This window comes from Pongo pygmaeus, chromosome X, assembly GCF_028885625.2.
Source record: "Pongo pygmaeus isolate AG05252 chromosome X, NHGRI_mPonPyg2-v2.0_pri, whole genome shotgun sequence".
Lineage (NCBI taxonomy): Eukaryota > Metazoa > Chordata > Mammalia > Primates > Hominidae > Pongo > Pongo pygmaeus.
The window spans coordinates 3,906,832-3,927,650 of record NC_072396.2 but is presented as its reverse complement, the minus strand read 5'-3'; the positions used below and the strand labels follow the sequence as shown (position 1 = coordinate 3,927,650).

The window sequence follows — 20,819 nt, the reverse complement described above, 5'->3', positions numbered from 1 at the left end:
GGATGGAAATGAAACAGGTCAAAACTCCTGTGTTGATCAATAGTGGGAGAGCACCTGTGAATAACCACTGCACTCCAGCCTGGACAACATAGTGAGACCCTATCTCTAAAAATATTAATTAATAATAATAATTAAAGGATTATGCATAAGAATAAAATTCAGAAAGATTTTTGATAGAGGTGATATGATTATTAGCAAACGCATTTAAATTGGGAAAAGCACAGGACTGCAAACTTAAAATTTTAGTCATTGTTCTCCTGAGATGGGAAAAGGCTGTGATTCTTCATCTGAAGAGTCTTATCTTGGGTGCTACTTGCCATCAATGATGAACTGTTAAAATTTGAGGAGGAGCGAACTGAATTACATTGGTCTACGCCAACTGAGGCAGGTTACATTGAAAAGATTGTTGACAAAAGGAAAAATTAAAAAGGGAAGACAGAGTATTTGGTTCAGTGAAAAGGCTACAACAGCAAGGACGACACTTGGGAACCAGAGTAGCGCCTCGTGAGCTGTCAGGAATACATCCACGACTTCAACAGACACCACACGGAAAGGCAGAAAGAGAGCACAGTGACCACAACAAACAGGTCCTCTCCCAACAATGCTAGGAAACAAATCTCCAGATCCACAAACAGCAGCTTTTCTAAGTCCTCTCCTAAGGCACCAGTGATTGGGAGAGACCACGAATCCAAAAACAGCCAGCTGTTTGCTGCCAGATGAAATGGCAGCCATCTCTCTGCAGCCAGATGAAATGGACCTAGTGAAGTCAGGTATCAAGATCCTCATGCCTAAGAGCCCCATTAAGCAGGACGCAGTGGATGGCTTTCAGAGTGAGAGCCCCAAAAAAACTGGACCCCATAGAGCAGGGTCAGGAGGAATGGTAGTGCCCAAAGTGGCAGCAGAAAAGCCAGACAAAGCTTTATTGGGCCCTGGTGCTGAGCAGGCCAGGATGGGGAGCAAGCCTGGAAACACCTGCTAGTGCCTCAGGTGCATGGCCCCGTGAGTGCAGCCGTGGCCACAGGTCTACTCGTTAACAGGAAAGCTACATCTACATTCATGGATGCATTAACAGCCAGTGGGACAACCAACATACAGACATCTCTTACAGGAGTAACTGTCAGCAAAAGGAAATTTATTGACAATAGAAGAGAACAGCCTTTTAACAAACAATTGCATTTCAGTCTGAGGCAAACAGAAAGTGCCTATGGATACAGAGTTATTGTGGTTAGGACACAAGATGGCTTCACCCACATCTTATTCACTAGATCAACAGGGAATAACTCAGTAAATACAGTTGTAATGAAGAAAGTCTACCAGCTCTGAGAACAGCCACTGCCGATTACAGCAAGCTTGTACTGCTCAGTGCCTTTAACAGTGTCTTCTCTTGTGGACTTGACTTTATTTTATACGGCATTTGGCACATGACAGAAAAAGAGACAGCATTAAAATGGGAGACGCTATCAGAAACATCGTGAAGAATCTATGGCCATCCCACTCTAAAAGTGACAGAAAAACAGAAAGTGTTAAACAGGCAGAAGATAACAGAAACTTCGTGAATAATCCATGGCCATACCATCTGGAACATGCTCGATTTCTTCAGATATCAGAAGCTAAGCAGTACCGGCCCTGTATAGTGCGTGGACAAAAAGAACTTTGTGAACACTATTATTCAGTTCAAAAAACCTGTTACTGAAGTGAAAGAAGTTATCTGAAACATCGTGAATAATCTATGACCATATGACCCTGAATATGACAGAAAAAGAGAAAGCATGAAAATGGCAGAAGAGAAGCTACCAGAAATATCGTACGTAATCTGCGATCATAGCACAGTGAACACTACAATCTCATCTGGTCACTGAAGTACAGAGTACACGAGATTGGGCCCAAGGTAGGGCCTGTTCACTACTTGGACAGGAGGAACTTCGTAAAGGCTACCGTTCTGCTTAAACTGATTATTATTGAAGCAGTCAACGTCCCAGCAATTCGACTAGGAGCATCCGTATTGCCTCTTTGTGATATGGTTTAGGCTAATGAAAAGACTTGGTTTCCAACACCCTCGGCTACCTCTGGGCAGATTCCGGATAGCTCATCGGCGGAAGCCACCAAAAACGTCGTGAAGAATCTACAGCCATACCACCATGAACGCTCCCAATCACGTTTGGTCTCTGAAGTACAGAGCAGACGACATTGGGCCCAGGTACGGGCCGGTTCGGTACTTGGATGGGAGAAACTTCCTGAATGCTATTATTCAGCTTAAGCTGCGTATTGTTGAAGCACTCAATGGCCCAGCCATTCGACTAGGAGCATCCGTATTGCCTCTTTGTGATATGGTTTAGGCTAATGAAAACACTTGGTTTCCAACACCCTCTGCTACCTCTGGGCAGATTCCGGATAGCTCATCGGCAGAAGCCACCAGAAACGTCGTGAAGAATCTACAGCCATACCACCATGAACGCTCCCAATCACGTTTGGTCTCTGAAGTACAGAGTAGACGACATTGGGCCCAGGTACGGGCCGGTTCGGTACTTGGATGGGAGAAACTTCCTGAATGCTATTATTCAGCTTAAGCTGCGTATTGTTGAAGCACTCCATGGCCCAGCCATTCGACTAGGAGCATCCGTATTGCCTCTTTGTGATATGGTTTAGGCTAATGAAAAGACTTGGTTTCCAACAGCCTCTGCTACCTCTGGGAAGATTCCGGATAGCTCATCGGTGGAAGCCACCAGAAACGTCGTGAAGAATCTACAGCCATACCACCATGAACGCTCCCAATCACGTTTGGTCTCTGAAGTACAGAGCAGACGACACTGGGCCCAGGTACGGGCCGGTTCGGTACTTGGATGGGAGAAACTTCCTGAATGCTATTATTCAGCTTAAGCTGCGTATTGTTGAAGCACTCAATGGCCCAGCCATTCGACTAGGAGCATCCGTATTGCCTCTTTGTGATATGGTTTAGGCTAATGAAAAGACTTGGTTTCCAACACCGTCTGCTACCTCTGGGCAGGTTCCGGATAGCTCATCGGCAGAAGCCACCAGAAACGTCGTGAAGAATCTACAGCCATACCACCATGAACGCTCCCAATCATGTTTGGTCTCTGAAGTACAGAGCAGACGACATTGGGCCCAAGTACGAGCCGGTTCGGTACTTGGATGGGAGAAACTTCCTGAATGCTATTATTCAGCTTAAGCTGCGTATTGTTGAAGCACTCAATGGCCCAGCCATTCGACTAGGAGCATCCGTATTGCCTCTTTGTGATATGGTTTAGGCTAATGAAAACACTTGGTTTCCAACACCCTCTGCTACCTCTGGGCAGGTTCCGGAAAGCTCATCGGCGGAAGCCACCAGAAACATCATGAAGAATCTACAGCCATACCACCATGAACGCTCCCAATCACGTTTGGTCTCTGAAGTACAGAGTAGAGGACACTGGGCCCAGGTACGGGCCGGTTCAGTACTTGTATGGGAGAAACTTCCTGAATGCTATTATTCAGCTTAAGCTGCGTATTGTTGAAGCACTCAAAGGCCCAGCCATTCGACTAGGAGCATCCGTATTGCCTCTTTGTGATATGGTTTAGGCTAATGAAAAGACTTGGTTTCCAACACCCTCTGCTACCTCTGGGCAGGTTCCGGGTAGCTCATCGGAAGAAGCCACCAGAAACGTCGTGAAGAATCTACAGCCATACCACCATGAATGCTCCCAATCACGTTTGGTCTCTGAAGTACAGAGCAGACGACATTGGGCCCAGGTACGGGCCGGTTCGGTACTTGGATGGGAGAAACTTCCTGAATGCTATTATTCAGCTTAAGCTGCGTATTGTTGAAGCACTCAATGGCCCAGCCATTCGACTAGGAGCATCCGTATTGCCTCTTTGTGATATGGTTTAGGCTAATGAAAAGACTTGGTTTCCAACACCCTCTGCTACCTCTGGGCAGGTTCCGGATAGCTCATCGGCGGAAGCCACCAGAAACGTCGTGAAGAATCTACACCCATACCACCATGAACGCTCCCAATCACGTTTGGTCTCTGAAGTACAGAGCAGACGACATTGGGCCCAGGTACGGGCCGGTTCGGTACTTGGATGGGAGAAACTTCCTGAATGCTATTATTCAGCTTAAGCTGCGTATTGTTGAAGCACTCAATGGCCCAGCCATTCGACTAGGAGCATCCGTATTGCCTCTTTGTGATATGGTTTAGGCTAATGAAAAGACTTGGTTTCCAACACCCTCTGCTACTTCTGGGCAGATTCCGGATAGCTCATCGGCAGAAGCCACAAGAAACGTCGCGAAGAATCTACAGCCATACCACCATGAACGCTCCCAATCACGTTTGGTCTCTGAAGTACAGAGTAGACGACATTGGGCTCAGGTACGGGCCGGTTCGGTACTTGGGTGGGAGAAACTTCCTGAATGCTATTATTCAGCTTAAGCTGCGTATTGTTGAAGCACTCAATGGCCCAGCCATTCGACTAGGAGCATCCGTATTGCCTCTTTGTGATATGGTTTAGGCTAATGAAAAGACTTGGTTTCCAACACCCTCTGCTACTTCTGGGCAGATTCCGGATAGCTCATCGGCAGAAGCCACCAGAAACGTCGCGAAGAATCTACAGCCATACCACCATGAACGCTCCCAATCACGTTTGGTCTCTGAAGTACAGAGTAGACGACATTGGGCCCAGGTACGGGCCGGTTTGGTACTTGGGTGGGAGAAACTTCCTGAATGCTATTATTCAGCTTAAGCTGCGTATTGTTGAAGCACTCAATGGCCCAGCCATTCGACTAGGAGCATCCGTATTGCCTCTTTGTGATATGGTTTAGGCTAATGAAAAGACTTGGTTTCCAACACCCTCTGCTACTTCTGGGCAGATTCCGGATAGCTCATCGGCAGAAGCCACCAGAAACGTCGCGAAGAATCTACAGCCATACCACCATGAACGCTCCCAATCACGTTTGGTCTCTGAAGTACAGAGTAGACGACATTGGGCCCAGGTACGGGCCGGTTTGGTACTTGGGTGGGAGAAACTTCCTGAATGCTATTATTCAGCTTAAGCTGCGTATTGTTGAAGCACTCAGTGGCCCAGCCATTCGACTAGGAGCATCCGTATTGCCTCTTTCTGATATGGTTTAGGCTAATGAAAAGACTTGGTTTCCAACACCCTCTGCTACCTCTGGGCAGATTCCAGATAGCTCATCGGCAGAAGCCACCAGAAACGTCGTGAAGAATCTACAGCCATACCACCATGAACGCTCCCAATCATGTTTGGTCTCTGAAGTACAGAGCAGACGACATTGGGCCCAGGTACGGGCCGGTTCGGTACTTGGATGGGAGAAACTTCCTGAATGCTATTATTCAGCTTAAGCTGCGTATTGTTGAAGCACTCAATGGCCCAGCCATTCGACTAGGAGCATCCGTATTGCCTCTTTGTGATATGGTTTAGGCTAATGAAAAGACTTGGTTTCCAACACCCTCTGCTACTTCTGGGCAGATTCCGGATAGCTCATCGGCAGAAGCCACCAGAAACGTCGCGAAGAATCTACAGCCATACCACCATGAACGCTCCCAATCACGTTTGGTCTCTGAAGTACAGAGTAGACGACATTGGGCCCAGGTACGGGCCGGTTTGGTACTTGGGTGGGAGAAACTTCCTGAATGCTATTATTCAGCTTAAGCTGCGTATTGTTGAAGCACTCAGTGGCCCAGCCATTCGACTAGGAGCATCCGTATTGCCTCTTTGTGATATGGTTTAGGCTAATGAAAAGACTTGGTTTCCAACACCCTCTGCTACCTCTGGGCAGATTCCAGATAGCTCATCGGCAGAAGCCACCAGAAACGTCGTGAAGAATCTACAGCCATACCACCATGAACGCTCCCAATCATGTTTGGTCTCTGAAGTACAGAGCAGACGACATTGGGCCCAGGTACGGGCCGGTTCGGTACTTGGATGGGAGAAACTTCCTGAATGCTATTATTCAGCTTAAGCTGCGTATTGTTGAAGCACTCAATGGCCCAGCCATTCGACTAGGAGCATCCGTATTGCCTCTTTGTGATATGGTTTAGGCTAATGAAAAGACTTGGTTTCCAACACCCTCTGCTACTTCTGGGCAGATTCCGGATAGCTCATCGGCAGAAGCCACCAGAAACGTCGCGAAGAATCTACAGCCATACCACCATGAACGCTCCCAATCACGTTTGGTCTCTGAAGTACAGAGTAGACGACATTGGGCCCAGGTACGGGCCGGTTCGGTACTTGGGTGGGAGAAACTTCCTGAATGCTATTATTCAGCTTAAGCTGCGTATTGTTGAAGCACTCAATGGCCCAGCCATTCGACTAGGAGCATCCGTATTGCCTCTTTGTGATATGGTTTAGGCTAATGAAAAGACTTGGTTTCCAACACCCTCTGCTACTTCTGGGCAGATTCCGGATAGCTCATCGGCAGAAGCCACCAGAAACGTCGCGAAGAATCTACAGCCATACCACCATGAACGCTCCCAATCACGTTTCGTCTCTGAAGTACAGAGTAGACGACATTGGGCCCAGGTACGGGCCGGTTTGGTACTTGGGTGGGAGAAACTTCCTGAATGCTATTATTCAGCTTAAGCTGCGTATTGTTGAAGCACTCAATGGCCCAGCCATTCGACTAGGAGCATCCGTATTGCCTCTTTGTGATATGGTTTAGGCTAATGAAAAGACTTGGTTTCCAACACCCTCTGCTACCTCTGGGCAGATTCCGGATAGCTCATCAGCAGAAGCCACCAGAAACGTCGCGAAGAAACTACAGCCATACCACCATGAACGCTCCCAATCACGTTTGGTCTCTGAAGTACAGAGTAGACGACATTGGGCCCAGGTACGGGCCGGTTCGGTACTTGGATGGGAGAAACTTCCTGAATGCTATTATTCAGCTTAAGCTGCGTATTGTTGAAGCACTCAGTGGCCCAGCCATTCGACTAGGAGCATCCGTATTGCCTCTTTGTGATATGGTTTAGGCTAATGAAAAGACTTGGTTTCCAACACCGTCTGCTACCTCTGGGCAGGTTCCGGATAGCTCATCGGCAGAAGCCACCAGAAACGTCGTGAAGAATCTACAGCCATACCACCATGAACGCTCCCAATCATGTTTGGTCTCTGAAGTACAGAGCAGACGACATTGGGCCCAAGTACGAGCCGGTTCGGTACTTGGATGGGAGAAACTTCCTGAATGCTATTATTCAGCTTAAGCTGCGTATTGTTGAAGCACTCAATGGCCCAGCCATTCGACTAGGAGCATCCGTATTGCCTCTTTGTGATATGGTTTAGGCTAATGAAAACACTTGGTTTCCAACACCCTCTGCTACCTCTGGGCAGGTTCCGGAAAGCTCATCGGCGGAAGCCACCAGAAACGTCATGAAGAATCTACAGCCATACCACCATGAACGCTCCCAATCACGTTTGGTCTCTGAAGTACAGAGTAGAGGACACTGGGCCCAGGTACGGGCCGGTTCAGTACTTGTATGGGAGAAACTTCCTGAATGCTATTATTCAGCTTAAGCTGCGTATTGTTGAAGCACTCAATGGCCCAGCCATTCGACTAGGAGCATCCGTATTGCCTCTTTGTGATATGGTTTAGGCTAATGAAAAGACTTGGTTTCCAACACCCTCTGCTACCTCTGGGCAGGTTCCGGGTAGCTCATCGGAAGAAGCCACCAGAAACGTCGTGAAGAATCTACAGCCATACCACCATGAACGCTCCCAATCACGTTTGGTCTCTGAAGTACAGAGCAGACGACATTGGGCCCAGGTACGGGCCGGTTCGGTACTTGGATGGGAGAAACTTCCTGAATGCTATTATTCAGCTTAAGCTGCGTATTGTTGAAGCACTCAATGGCCCAGCCATTCGACTAGGAGCATCCGTATTGCCTCTTTGTGATATGGTTTAGGCTAATGAAAAGACTTGGTTTCCAACACCCTCTGCTACCTCTGGGCAGGTTCCGGATAGCTCATCGGCGGAAGCCACCAGAAACGTCGTGAAGAATCTACACCCATACCACCATGAACGCTCCCAATCACGTTTGGTCTCTGAAGTACAGAGCAGACGACATTGGGCCCAGGTACGGGCCGGTTCGGTACTTGGATGGGAGAAACTTCCTGAATGCTATTATTCAGCTTAAGCTGCGTATTGTTGAAGCACTCAATGGCCCAGCCATTCGACTAGGAGCATCCGTATTGCCTCTTTGTGATATGGTTTAGGCTAATGAAAAGACTTGGTTTCCAACACCCTCTGCTACTTCTGGGCAGATTCCGGATAGCTCATCGGCAGAAGCCACAAGAAACGTCGCGAAGAATCTACAGCCATACCACCATGAACGCTCCCAATCACGTTTGGTCTCTGAAGTACAGAGTAGACGACATTGGGCTCAGGTACGGGCCGGTTCGGTACTTGGGTGGGAGAAACTTCCTGAATGCTATTATTCAGCTTAAGCTGCGTATTGTTGAAGCACTCAATGGCCCAGCCATTCGACTAGGAGCATCCGTATTGCCTCTTTGTGATATGGTTTAGGCTAATGAAAAGACTTGGTTTCCAACACCCTCTGCTACTTCTGGGCAGATTCCGGATAGCTCATCGGCAGAAGCCACCAGAAACGTCGCGAAGAATCTACAGCCATACCACCATGAACGCTCCCAATCACGTTTGGTCTCTGAAGTACAGAGTAGACGACATTGGGCCCAGGTACGGGCCGGTTTGGTACTTGGGTGGGAGAAACTTCCTGAATGCTATTATTCAGCTTAAGCTGCGTATTGTTGAAGCACTCAATGGCCCAGCCATTCGACTAGGAGCATCCGTATTGCCTCTTTGTGATATGGTTTAGGCTAATGAAAAGACTTGGTTTCCAACACCCTCTGCTACTTCTGGGCAGATTCCGGATAGCTCATCGGCAGAAGCCACCAGAAACGTCGCGAAGAATCTACAGCCATACCACCATGAACGCTCCCAATCACGTTTGGTCTCTGAAGTACAGAGTAGACGACATTGGGCCCAGGTACGGGCCGGTTTGGTACTTGGGTGGGAGAAACTTCCTGAATGCTATTATTCAGCTTAAGCTGCGTATTGTTGAAGCACTCAGTGGCCCAGCCATTCGACTAGGAGCATCCGTATTGCCTCTTTGTGATATGGTTTAGGCTAATGAAAAGACTTGGTTTCCAACACCCTCTGCTACCTCTGGGCAGATTCCAGATAGCTCATCGGCAGAAGCCACCAGAAACGTCATGAAGAATCTACAGCCATAACACCATGAACGCTCCCAATCATGTTTGGTCTCTGAAGTACAGAGCAGACGACATTGGGCCCAGGTACGGGCCGGTTCGGTACTTGGATGGGAGAAACTTCCTGAATGCTATTATTCAGCTTAAGCTGCGTATTGTTGAAGCACTCAATGGCCCAGCCATTCGACTAGGAGCATCCGTATTGCCTCTTTGTGATATGGTTTAGGCTAATGAAAAGACTTGGTTTCCAACACCCTCTGCTACTTCTGGGCAGATTCCGGATAGCTCATCGGCAGAAGCCACAAGAAACGTCGCGAAGAATCTACAGCCATACCACCATGAACGCTCCCAATCACGTTTGGTCTCTGAAGTACAGAGTAGACGACATTGGGCCCAGGTACGGGCCGGTTCGGTACTTGGGTGGGAGAAACTTCCTGAATGCTATTATTCAGCTTAAGCTGCGTATTGTTGAAGCACTCAATGGCCCAGCCATTCGACTAGGAGCATCCGTATTGCCTCTTTGTGATATGGTTTAGGCTAATGAAAAGACTTGGTTTCCAACACCCTCTGCTACTTCTGGGCAGATTCCGGATAGCTCATCGGCAGAAGCCACCAGAAACGTCGCGAAGAATCTACAGCCATACCACCATGAACGCTCCCAATCACGTTTGGTCTCTGAAGTACAGAGTAGACGACATTGGGCCCAGGTACGGGCCGGTTTGGTACTTGGGTGGGAGAAACTTCCTGAATGCTATTATTCAGCTTAAGCTGCGTATTGTTGAAGCACTCAATGGCCCAGCCATTCGACTAGGAGCATCCGTATTGCCTCTTTGTGATATGGTTTAGGCTAATGAAAAGACTTGGTTTCCAACACCCTCTGCTACCTCTGGGCAGGTTCCGGATAGCTCATCAGCAGAAGCCACCAGAAACGTCGCGAAGAAACTACAGCCATACCACCATGAACGCTCCCAATCACGTTTGGTCTCTGAAGTACAGAGTAGACGACATTGGGCCCAGGTACGGGCCGGTTCGGTACTTGGATGGGAGAAACTTCCTGAATGCTATTATTCAGCTTAAGCTGCGTATTGTTGAAGCACTCAATGGCCCAGCCATTCGACTAGGAGCATCCGTATTGCCTCTTTGTGATATGGTTTAGGCTAATGAAAAGACTTGGTTTCCAACACCCTCTGCTACTTCTGGGCAGATTCCGGATAGCTCATCGGCAGAAGCCACCAGAAACGTCGTGAAGAATCTACAGCCATACCACCATGAACGCTCCCAATCACGTTTGGTCTCTGAAGTACAGAGTAGACGACATTGGGCCCAGGTACGGGCCGGTTCGGTACTTGGATGGGAGAAACTTCCTGAATGCTATTATTCAGCTTAAGCTGTGTATTGTTGAAGCACTCCATGGCCCAGCCATTCGACTAGGAGCATCCGTATTGCCTCTTTGTGATATGGTTTAGGCTAATGAAAAGACTTGGTTTCCAACAGCCTCTGCTACCTCTGGGAAGATTCCGGATAGCTCATCGGTGGAAGCCACCAGAAACGTCGTGAAGAATCTACAGCCATACCACCATGAACGCTCCCAATCACGTTTCGTCTCTGAAGTACAGAGAAGACGACACTGGGCCCAGGTACGGGCCGGTTCGGTACTTGGATGGGAGAAACTTCCTGAATGCTATTATTCAGCTTAAGCTGCGTATTGCTGAAGCACTCAATGGCCCAGCCATTCGACTAGGAGCATCCGTATTGCCTCTTTGTGATATGGTTTAGGCTAATGAAAAGACTTGGTTTCCAACACCGTCTGCTACCTCTGGGCAGGTTCCGGATAGCTCATCGGCAGAAGCCACCAGAAACGTCGTGAAGAATCTACAGCCATACCACCATGAACGCTCCCAATCATGTTTGGTCTCTGAAGTACAGAGCAGACGACATTGGGCCCAAGTACGAGCCGGTTCGGTACTTGGATGGGAGAAACTTCCTGAATGCTATTATTCAGCTTAAGCTGCGTATTGTTGAAGCACTCAAGGGCCCAGCCATTCGACTAGGAGCATCCGTATTGCCTCTTTGTGATATGGTTTAGGCTAATGAAAAGACTTGGTTTCCAACACCCTCTGCTACCTCTGGGCAGGTTCCGGAAAGCTCATCGGCGGAAGCCACCAGAAACGTCATGAAGAATCTACAGCCATACCACCATGAACGCTCCCAATCACGTTTGGTCTCTGAAGTACAGAGTAGAGGACACTGGGCCCAGGTACGGGCCGGTTCAGTACTTGTATGGGAGAAACTTCCTGAATGCTATTATTCAGCTTAAGCTGCGTATTGTTAAAGCACTCAAAGGCCCAGCCATTCGACTAGGAGCATCCGTATTGCCTCTTTGTGATATGGTTTAGGCTAATGAAAAGACTTGGTTTCCAACACCCTCTGCTACCTCTGGGCAGGTTCCGGATAGCTCATCGGCAGAAGCCACCAGAAACGTCGTGAAGAATCTACAGCCATACCACCATGAATGCTCCCAATCACGTTTGGTCTCTGAAGTACAGAGCAGACGACATTGGGCCCAGGTACGGGCCGGTTCGGTACTTGGATGGGAGAAACTTCCTGAATGCTATTATTCAGCTTAAGCTGCGTATTGTTGAAGCACTCAATGGCCCAGCCATTCGACTAGGAGCATCCGTATTGCCTCTTTGTGATATGGTTTAGGCTAATGAAAAGACTTGGTTTCCAACACCCTCTGCTACCTCTGGGCAGGTTCCGGATAGCTGATCGGCGGAAGCCACCAGAAACGTCGTGAAGAATCTACAGCCATACCACCATGAATGCTCCCAATCACGTTTGGTCTCTGAAGTACAGAGTAGAGGACACTGGGCCCAGGTACGGGCCCGGTCGGTACTTGGATGGGAGAAACTTCCTGAATGCTATTATTCAGCTTAAGCTGCGTATTGTTAAAGCACTCAAAGGCCCAGCCATTCGACTAGGAGCATCCGTATTGCCTCTTTGTGATATGGTTTAGGCTAATGAAAAGACTTGGTTTCCAACACCCTCTGCTACCTCTGGGCAGATTCCGGATAGCTCATCGGCAGAAGCCACCAGAAACGTCGTGAAGAATCTATAGCCATACCACCATGAATGCTCCCAATCATGTTTGGTCTCTGAAGTACAGAGTAGACGACATTGGGCCCAGGTACGGGCCGGTTCGGTACTTGGATTGGAGAAACTTCCTGAATGCTATTATTCAGCTTAAGCTGCGTAGTGTTGAAGCACTCAATGGCCCAGCCATTCGACTAGGAGCATCCGTATTGCCTCTTTGTGATATGGTTTAGGCTAATGAAAAGACTTGGTTTCCAACACCCTCTGCTACCTCTGGGCAGATTCTGGATAGCTCATCAGCAGAAGCCACCAGAAACGTCGCGAAGAAACTACAGCCATACCACCATGAACGCTCCCAATCACGTTTGGTCTCTGAAGTACAGAGTAGACGACATTGGGCCCAGGTACGGGCCGGTTCGGTACTTGGATGGGAGAAACTTCCTGAATGCTATTATTCAGCTTAAGCTGCGTATTGTTGAAGCACTCAGTGGCCCAGCCATTCGACTAGGAGCATCCGTATTGCCTCTTTGTGATATGGTTTAGGCTAATGAAAAGACTTGGTTTCCAACACCCTCTGCTACCTCTGGGCAGATTCCGGATAGCTCATCGGCAGAAGCCACCAGAAACGTCGTGAAGAATCTACAGCCATACCACCATGAACGCTCCCAATCACGTTTGGTCTCTGAAGTACAGAGTAGACGACATTGGGCCCAGGTACGGGCCGGTTCCGTACTTGGATGGGAGAAACTTCCTGAATGCTATTATTCAGCTTAAGCTGCGTATTGTTGAAGCACTCAATAGCCCAGCCATTCGACTAGGAGCATCCGTATTGCCTCTTTGTGATATGGTTTAGGCTAATGAAAAGACTTGGTTTCCAACACCCTCTGCTACCTCTGGGCAGATTCCGGATAGCTCATCGGCAGAAGCCACCAGAAACGTCGTGAAGAATCTACAGCCATACCACCATGAACGCTCCCAATCATGTTTGGTCTCTGAAGTACAGAGTAGACGACATTGGGCCCAGGTACGGGCCGGTTCGGTACTTGGATGGGAGAAACTTCCTGAATGCTATTATTCAGCTTAAGCTGCGTATTGTTGAAGCACTCAATGGCCCAGCCATTCGACTAGGAGCATCCGTATTGCCTCTTTGTGATATGCTTTAGGCTAATGAAAAGACTTGGTTTCCAACAGCCTCTGCTACCTCTGGGAAGATTCCGGATAGCTCATCGGTGGAAGCCACCAGAAACGTCGTGAAGAATCTACAGCCATACCACCATGAACGCTCCCAATCACGTTTGGTCTCTGAAGTACAGAGCAGACGACACTGGGCCCAGGTACAGGCCGGTTTGGTACTTGGATGGGAGAAACTTCCTGAATGCTATTATTCAGCTTAAGCTGTGTATTGTTGAAGCACTCAATGGCCCAGCCATTCGACTAGGAGCATCCGTATTGCCTCTTTGTGATATGGTTTAGGCTAATGAAAAGACTTGGTTTCCAACACCCTCTGCTACCTCTGGGCAGATTCCGGATAGCTCATCGGGAGAAGCCACCAGAAACGTCGTGAAGAATCTACAGTCATACCACCATGAATGCTCCCAATCACGTTTGGTCTCTGAAGTACAGAGTAGACGACATTGGGCCCAGGTACGGGCTGGTTCCGTACTTGGGTGGGAGAAACTTCCTGAATGCTATTATTCAGCTTAAGCTGCGTATTGTTGAAGCACTCAATGGCCCAGCCATTCGACTAGGAGCATCCGTATTGCCCCTTTGTGATATGGTTTAGGCTAATGAAAAGACTTGGTTTCCAACACCCTCTGCTACTTCTGGGCAGATTCCGGATAGCTCATCGGCAGAAGCCACCAGAAACGTCGCGAAGAATCTACAGCCATACCACCATGAACGCTCCCAATCACGTTTGGTCTCTGAAGTACAGAGTAGACGACATTGGGCCCAGGTACGAGCTGGTTCGGTACTTGGATGGGAGAAACTTCCTGAATGCTATTATTCAGCTTAAGCTGCGTATTGTTGAAGCACTCAATGGCCCAGCCATTCGACTAGGAGCATCCGTATTGCCTCTTTGTGATATGGTTTAGGCTAATGAAAAGACTTGGTTTCCAACACCCTCTGCTACCTCTGGGCCGATTCCAGATATCTGATCTACCATTACATTTCCAAAATAATGGGACGACCAGCTGCAAGTGAGACGATGCTCAGTGGGTTGAAACTGATCACACAGGAGACATTTGGCAACAGCCTTCTCTCCCAGGTGTTTGGTTCCTGGACCTTCACTCAGGAAACTGGTTGCTCAGATTAAGAAGCTTGTCTCATATAATCGAATAGTGCTGGAGGAATCCAAAGCCTTGGTGCACTGCAACATGAAGAGGGACCTGGAACAGGCCAACGAGAGAACATGTGAAGTAGTGAAGAAAATCTGGGGCTCTGCCCATGAGTTGGACTCCATGTGAAAGGACTTAGACAGGAAGATGAATGAGTTTCGAGTGTCAGGCTGCCCACTGACGACACCGGGTTCCGGCTGAGAAGAACACCATTGCTTCCATTTGTCCTTATCCATTCTCACAGCCTGAAACAAGCTGACTGGTAGCTTATGCTTGGAAGCAGGACTGGGAACGTTCAGGCTATTTATTTGGGGGTACTGACTCCAGAAACTACTGCAAGCTTGTACTGCTCAGGGCCTTAGGTAGGGTCTTCGTTTGTGCACTTGACCTGATTTATGTTTTACGACGTTTGAGAGAGGACAGAAAGAGAGCAAGCATTAAAACGGCAGAAGCTACCAGAAACATTGTGAATAATCTACAGCCATACCACCGTGAAAGCTCCCAATCTCGTCTGGTCTCTGAAGTACAGAGTAGACGAGATTGGGCCCAGGTTGGAGCCTGTTTCGTAGTTGGATGGAAGGAACTTTGTGAATGCTATCATTTAACTTAATCTGTCTATTACTGAAGCAGTCAATGGCCCAGCCGTTCGACTAGGAGCATCTGTATTGCCACTTTGTGATATGGTTTAGGCTAATGAAAAGACTTGGTTTCCAACACCCTCTGCTACCTCTGGGCAGATTCCAGATAGCTGATCTAGCATTACATTTCCAAATATAACGGGACGACCAGCTGCAAGCGAGGTGATGTTCAGTTGGCGGAATCTGATCACACAGGAGGCATTTGGCAACGGCCTTGTCTCCCAGGTGTTTGGGTCCTGGACCTTCACTCAGGAAACTGGTGGCTCAGATTAAGAAGCTTGTCTCATGTAATCGAATAGTGCTGGACGAATCCAAAGCTTTGGTGCACTGCAACATGAAGAGGGATCTGGAACAGGCCAACGAGAGAACATGTGAAGTACTGAAGAAAATCTGGGGCTCTGCCCAAGGGTTGGACTCCATATGAAAGGACTTACACAGAAAGATGAATGAGTTTCGAGTGTTAGGCTGCCCACTGACCACACCGGGTTCCGGCTGAGAAGAACACCATTTCTTCCAGTTGTCCTCATCCATTCTCACAGCCTGAGACAAGCTCTCTGGTAGCTCACATGTGGAAGCAGGACTGGGAAAATCCACGCTATGTATTATCGAGTAGTTTGAAAGTACTGTAGCTTTAAAATAAAATAAAATAAAGTAAAATAAAATAAAATACTACAATGCTTCTCTGTCTAAGCATCAGTATTTTATACTTATATACACACAACTGTAACAGTGTAATGATGAGCACAGGATTGCTCTTAGAAGCTCTAATTTCTCTTGTCTTTGGCTAGTACTGTATAAAACCAGAAGTGTGTTTTGTTGATTTTTGTGACAGAAAAATCTGGAATAATGTTTGTTTTCCTCACGTTTTCCTTCTAGAACAGAGAATCTAAAGGGGTATTAGCCCACCTCATTTCCCCTGGCCTACATAGAGATACAGAGTGATCTGAGGCATTGGCTTTTTCTCCAAGTAGGTACCAATACCTCAGATTTGGGAAATTCCAAATCAAAAGTAAGACTTAGCTTCTACAACAAATACTTCTGATGAAACATTCACTGAGGAGCACACTCCTAAACCAGACATATGTTTAAGATTCATGCTGAGATATCAGTTGGTTTCCCCTTCTTTTTAAAATACATCCAGTTCTTACCCAGTTAATATAAGAAAAGCAATGTCTCTAGAAGAAAGCTTGCTTTGCAGTGTTAGTGAAGCACCGAATAGCTTAAGTTTGAATATCTAAGTTACAAGTTAGTCTTTAGCGGGTTTTAAATAGTTTTTTTGACCCTTTTGAAAAATAACTACATGAGTGCTTCTTGTTGCTGGGTGAGAAAGGCTACTTTATATACAGTTTTGGTTTTCTTTTTGCAGATATGATTGATGTATTACACCAAAATAAAGTATTTTTATGTTTACATAGTGTAATTTTTAGGTTCACTTAGAATACATTTTATTTAATAAATTAAAATTACTTTGGTACACTATTAAATGCAAAATCTCCTTTCCAAACAAAAAAGAACTACCTTATATTCATCATTGAATGTTCTTGGTCTGTGCTTTTATGTTTATATAATATGGTGAATTCAGTATGGTGTCCAAGTGTGCCCTGCGTTGATAGACACGTGCATTCCTTCCAGGAGTGGGTACTGACTCCAGACTCCAGAGCCATATTTGTAGTTAGGCTTCTGAGCTTGCAATCATGTTGAATGTATGATGAGCAAAATAAAATCAAAACCTTATTTTTGTACATTTTTGAAGTATATACTTAGAACTGACCACCACCCTGGCCACACGGAGAGCTGTACCGTGTGTAAATCCGCCTTTAGCTTGATTCATACAGTGTTTTTGCATCTGTGGGACCTACCTTTTCGTTCATTAGTTTGAACTATACATAAACTGTACAATCTGTCAAGTTTTTATACAATAAATATTCACCTGTGAAAACCGGTTAAATAAAACTAGTATTTCTTACACACGCACACACAAAAAAGCATTCCACAATGAGCATGACAAAAAGTCCCTCTTTCAGAAAGATGCTTCTGCAGTAGAAGGTGGCTACCTTGATGCAATGACATGGCCAGTTCTGATCCTCTAACTTGTTTGGGATGCTTCTGCTACATTTTCAAATGACTTCAGTCAGTGGTTCCCACAAATGAAATATTTGCCAAACAAGACGTTGTTGCATTTCTGTGGCTTTTACATTTATTAAACAATTGCTTCCTCCTCCCAGGGTAATAGCCTCCAATCTCCCCACTTTTTCAAAACATTATTGACAATTCTTCTACCATATGTTGACACTGTGTTTCAATTCTCCTATCATTTATTCCCTAGGGCACAATGTTTCAATTCTCCTATCATTTATTCCCTAAGGCACAATGTTTCAATTCTCCTATCATTTATTCCCTAAGGCACAATGTTTCAATTCTCCTATCATTTATTCCCTAGGGCACAATGTTTCAATTCTCCTATCATTTATTCCCTAGGGCACAATGTTTCAATTCTCCTATCATTTATTCCCTAGGGCACAATGTTTCAATTCTCCTATCATTTATTCCCTAGGGCACAATGTTTCAATTCTCCTATCATTTATTCCCTAGGGCACAATGTTTCAATTCTCCTATCATTTATTCCCTAGGGCACAGTGTTTCAATTCTCCTATCATTTATTCCCTAGGGCACAATTGGTTCTGCTAGGACAATCTCCAGGGTAAGGATTCAATTGTACAAGGTTATGTGAGCTTGCAAATGAAGGAGACAGAGAGAGAGAGAGAGAGGAAAAAAAAAAAAAGGTGGAGGAGGGAAGGAGGGGACAAGAGGGGGAGAGAGAGAAACTACAAATGGGAGACTTTAACTCTAGCCATTAAAAATGGTGGTTCTAAAAATCCACCACACAGTCAGAACCCAGCTTTTTACATGTGCTCACATCCATACAGAAAAGACATGTTTTGTGTTTTTTTCCTAGTGAATTCTTGGCAAATACTGTCAGTTGTGAAATACAAGATGGGGAACTCTTTCTCTGAAAACGTAGCTGGGGAAAAATGATGCAGTTAGGTAGAGAAATAGCTGCCTTGAAAAACAAGTTTCCTTGAGTTGATGAAACACTAGAGGAGAGAAGAGGTCCCCTTGCATGTCTTCCCCACCTCTGTGTTTATTTGCTGATCCAAACTGATTCCTGTTAAAATATGCATGCCAGCATTTCATTTTCAACAAATGCTACTCCAAGTATTCATTAGCGTCTTATCCACTGTCTCTAAAATAATCTACGGTGGCCTGAATAGCTGTGGAATGACAGGAGAAAGACTGCAAGGAGGAGACATGCATGGGGTCCCCGAGGGAAAGGCACAGCTTGCTGGCTCCGTGGTAAGGGGTGGGTACCTGGCATCAGCCCCTCAGCAGAGAGGGCAGGACTGAGTGTAGCAAGTGACTCACAGAAAATGCATTAACCCATTGAAATGTCACCAGAATTGAATTGAAATGTCACCAAAGAAGCTCATGGGGTGAGAAATTGCCATGTGCTTTAAAAAATAATTATTATTAAATCCAACTAAAGCATGTACATAATTGAATCAAAGGTACTAGCAATCCTTGTTCCATCTTTCTTCACCCCCATCCTCCACCCCAGGAGCAACAACTTTCCACTCCATTCTGTTCCTTCTAGAATTTTCCTCTATATTTCTAAATAATTTGCATATACTGTTATTTCTCAATTTATTAATTTTAGTCATTTTCATCAACTTCTGTTATGATACTGGAGGGTTTTTCTGGCCTAACTACCCCAGTTTGCCTTGACCCATCCCCTCAATTTAGATACTATGAGTTAAAAAAAAAATTAATAGTCTTTTTTTTTTTTTTTGAGACAGGGTCTCATTCCATTGCCCAGGCTGAAGTACAGTGGCACAATCACGGCTCGCTGCAGCTTCAACCTCCTGGGCTCAAGTGATCCTCCCACCTCAGCCTCCTAAGTAGCTAGGACTAAAGACACACTCCACCACACTCAGCTAAGTTTTAAAACTTTGTAGAGAAGGGGGTCTCACTTTGTTGCCCAATCTAGTCTTGAACTCCTGGCCTCAAGCAATCCTCCCACCTAGGCCTCCCAAAGCACTAGGATTATAGGCATGACCCACCACGCCTGGCCCCTAATAGAGTCTTTCTATTATTATAGCTTAATATGCTCTCTGTTGATCCACGTGGCAAACTATGACTGCATTTCCTTTCTTGTACAACTCTTGAGTATTTTCTGGGATTAATAACTGTCTCATGTAATTGCTTAGTTTTCTAGAGATGTTCTCTGATTTTTTTTCCAAATGCTTTCCCCAAATGCTCACACACATTAAATAACCTAACTCGCCCATGTCTCCACCCCAACACTGCCACTGAGAGCCATGTGTCCTCCTGCTCTGCAGTATACCAGTTGAGCTTTAAACCCAGCACACGGCTAGTGTCCTAAAATACCCCAACCTCTTTCCAGCATGGGACCTTGTCTCCTGCTTTCTTGTCTTCCTTCCTGGTTTACTATTTTCTGTTGCTGAAATATATTCTCTAGTAGCTCCTGCAGAGACATGCACAGGAGAGATATATTTTTCGTCCTTGCACATTTAACAACCTGTTAACTTTGCCCTCGTCACTCTGCCTGAGTGAGTGCTCTCCGCACTGCACCCTCCTTAGAAATTTACCATTGCTCCACTTCCCCCGCAGTATTAGCCCTAAGGAACCTGCCGCCTTTGAACTGTCAGGTGTGGCCTGTTTTCCTCTGTAGAAACTTTTAGCCTAGTGCTGACCAAAGTCAATCGCAATTTTCTTTCTTTTTTTTTAACTTAAAATTTTTCTTTAATTTCCACGTTTCCCCAACTTATTTTTTCTTTGGGTGTGTGTGTGAAGCAGGATCTCACTCTGTCACCCAGGCTGGAGTGCAGTGATGCGATCATGGCTCACTGCAGCCTCCACATCCTGGGTTCAAGTGATCCTCCTACCTCCATCTCCTGGGTAGTGGGGACTGCAGGTGCATGCCACCACATCTAGCTAATTAAAAAACAGGTTTTTTTTGTTGCCCAGGCTGGTCTGAAATTCCTGGGCTTAAGTGATCATTTCCAATCAGCCTCCCAAAGTGCTGGGATTACAGACGTGAGCCACCACACCCGTCCTCAATTTTTCTTTCCTTTTTTTTTTTTTTTTTTTTTTTTTGAGACTGAGTCTCGCTTTGTCGCCCAGGCTAGAGTGCAGTGGCACGATCTCGGCTCACTGCAAGCTCTGCCTCCCGGGTTCACGCCATTCTCCTGCCTCAGCCTCCTGAGTAGCTGGGAATACAGGCGCCTGCCACCACGCCCGGCTAATTTTTTGTATTTTTTAGTAGAGACGGTGTTTCACCATGTTTGCCAGGATGGTCTCAATCTCCTGACCTCGTGGTCCGCCCGCCTCGGCCTCCCAAAGTGCTGGGATTGCAGGTGTGAGCCACTGCACTCGGCCCCGTCCTCAATTTTCTAATAGACATAATTTAAATGGTAAAAAGAAAGAAGTGGAA

General features: G+C 46.5%; 1 long non-coding RNA gene and 1 pseudogene across 1 annotated transcript in view; one reads left to right on the top strand and one right to left on the bottom strand.

Moving 5' to 3' along the window:
- The first annotated feature begins 736 nt into the window (after positions 1-736).
- LOC129025420 (chromodomain Y-like protein) lies at positions 737-15,803 on the top strand (annotated as a pseudogene).
- An 87-nt stretch (positions 15,804-15,890) lies between these two features.
- Positions 15,891-20,819, bottom strand: part of LOC129025078 (uncharacterized) — a 29,099-nt gene continuing 24,170 nt past the window's right edge. Inside the window, exon 3 of the long non-coding RNA XR_008497168.1 lies at positions 15,891-15,936. This is a non-coding gene — a long non-coding RNA (uncharacterized LOC129025078). The remainder of the gene's footprint in view (positions 15,937-20,819) is intronic.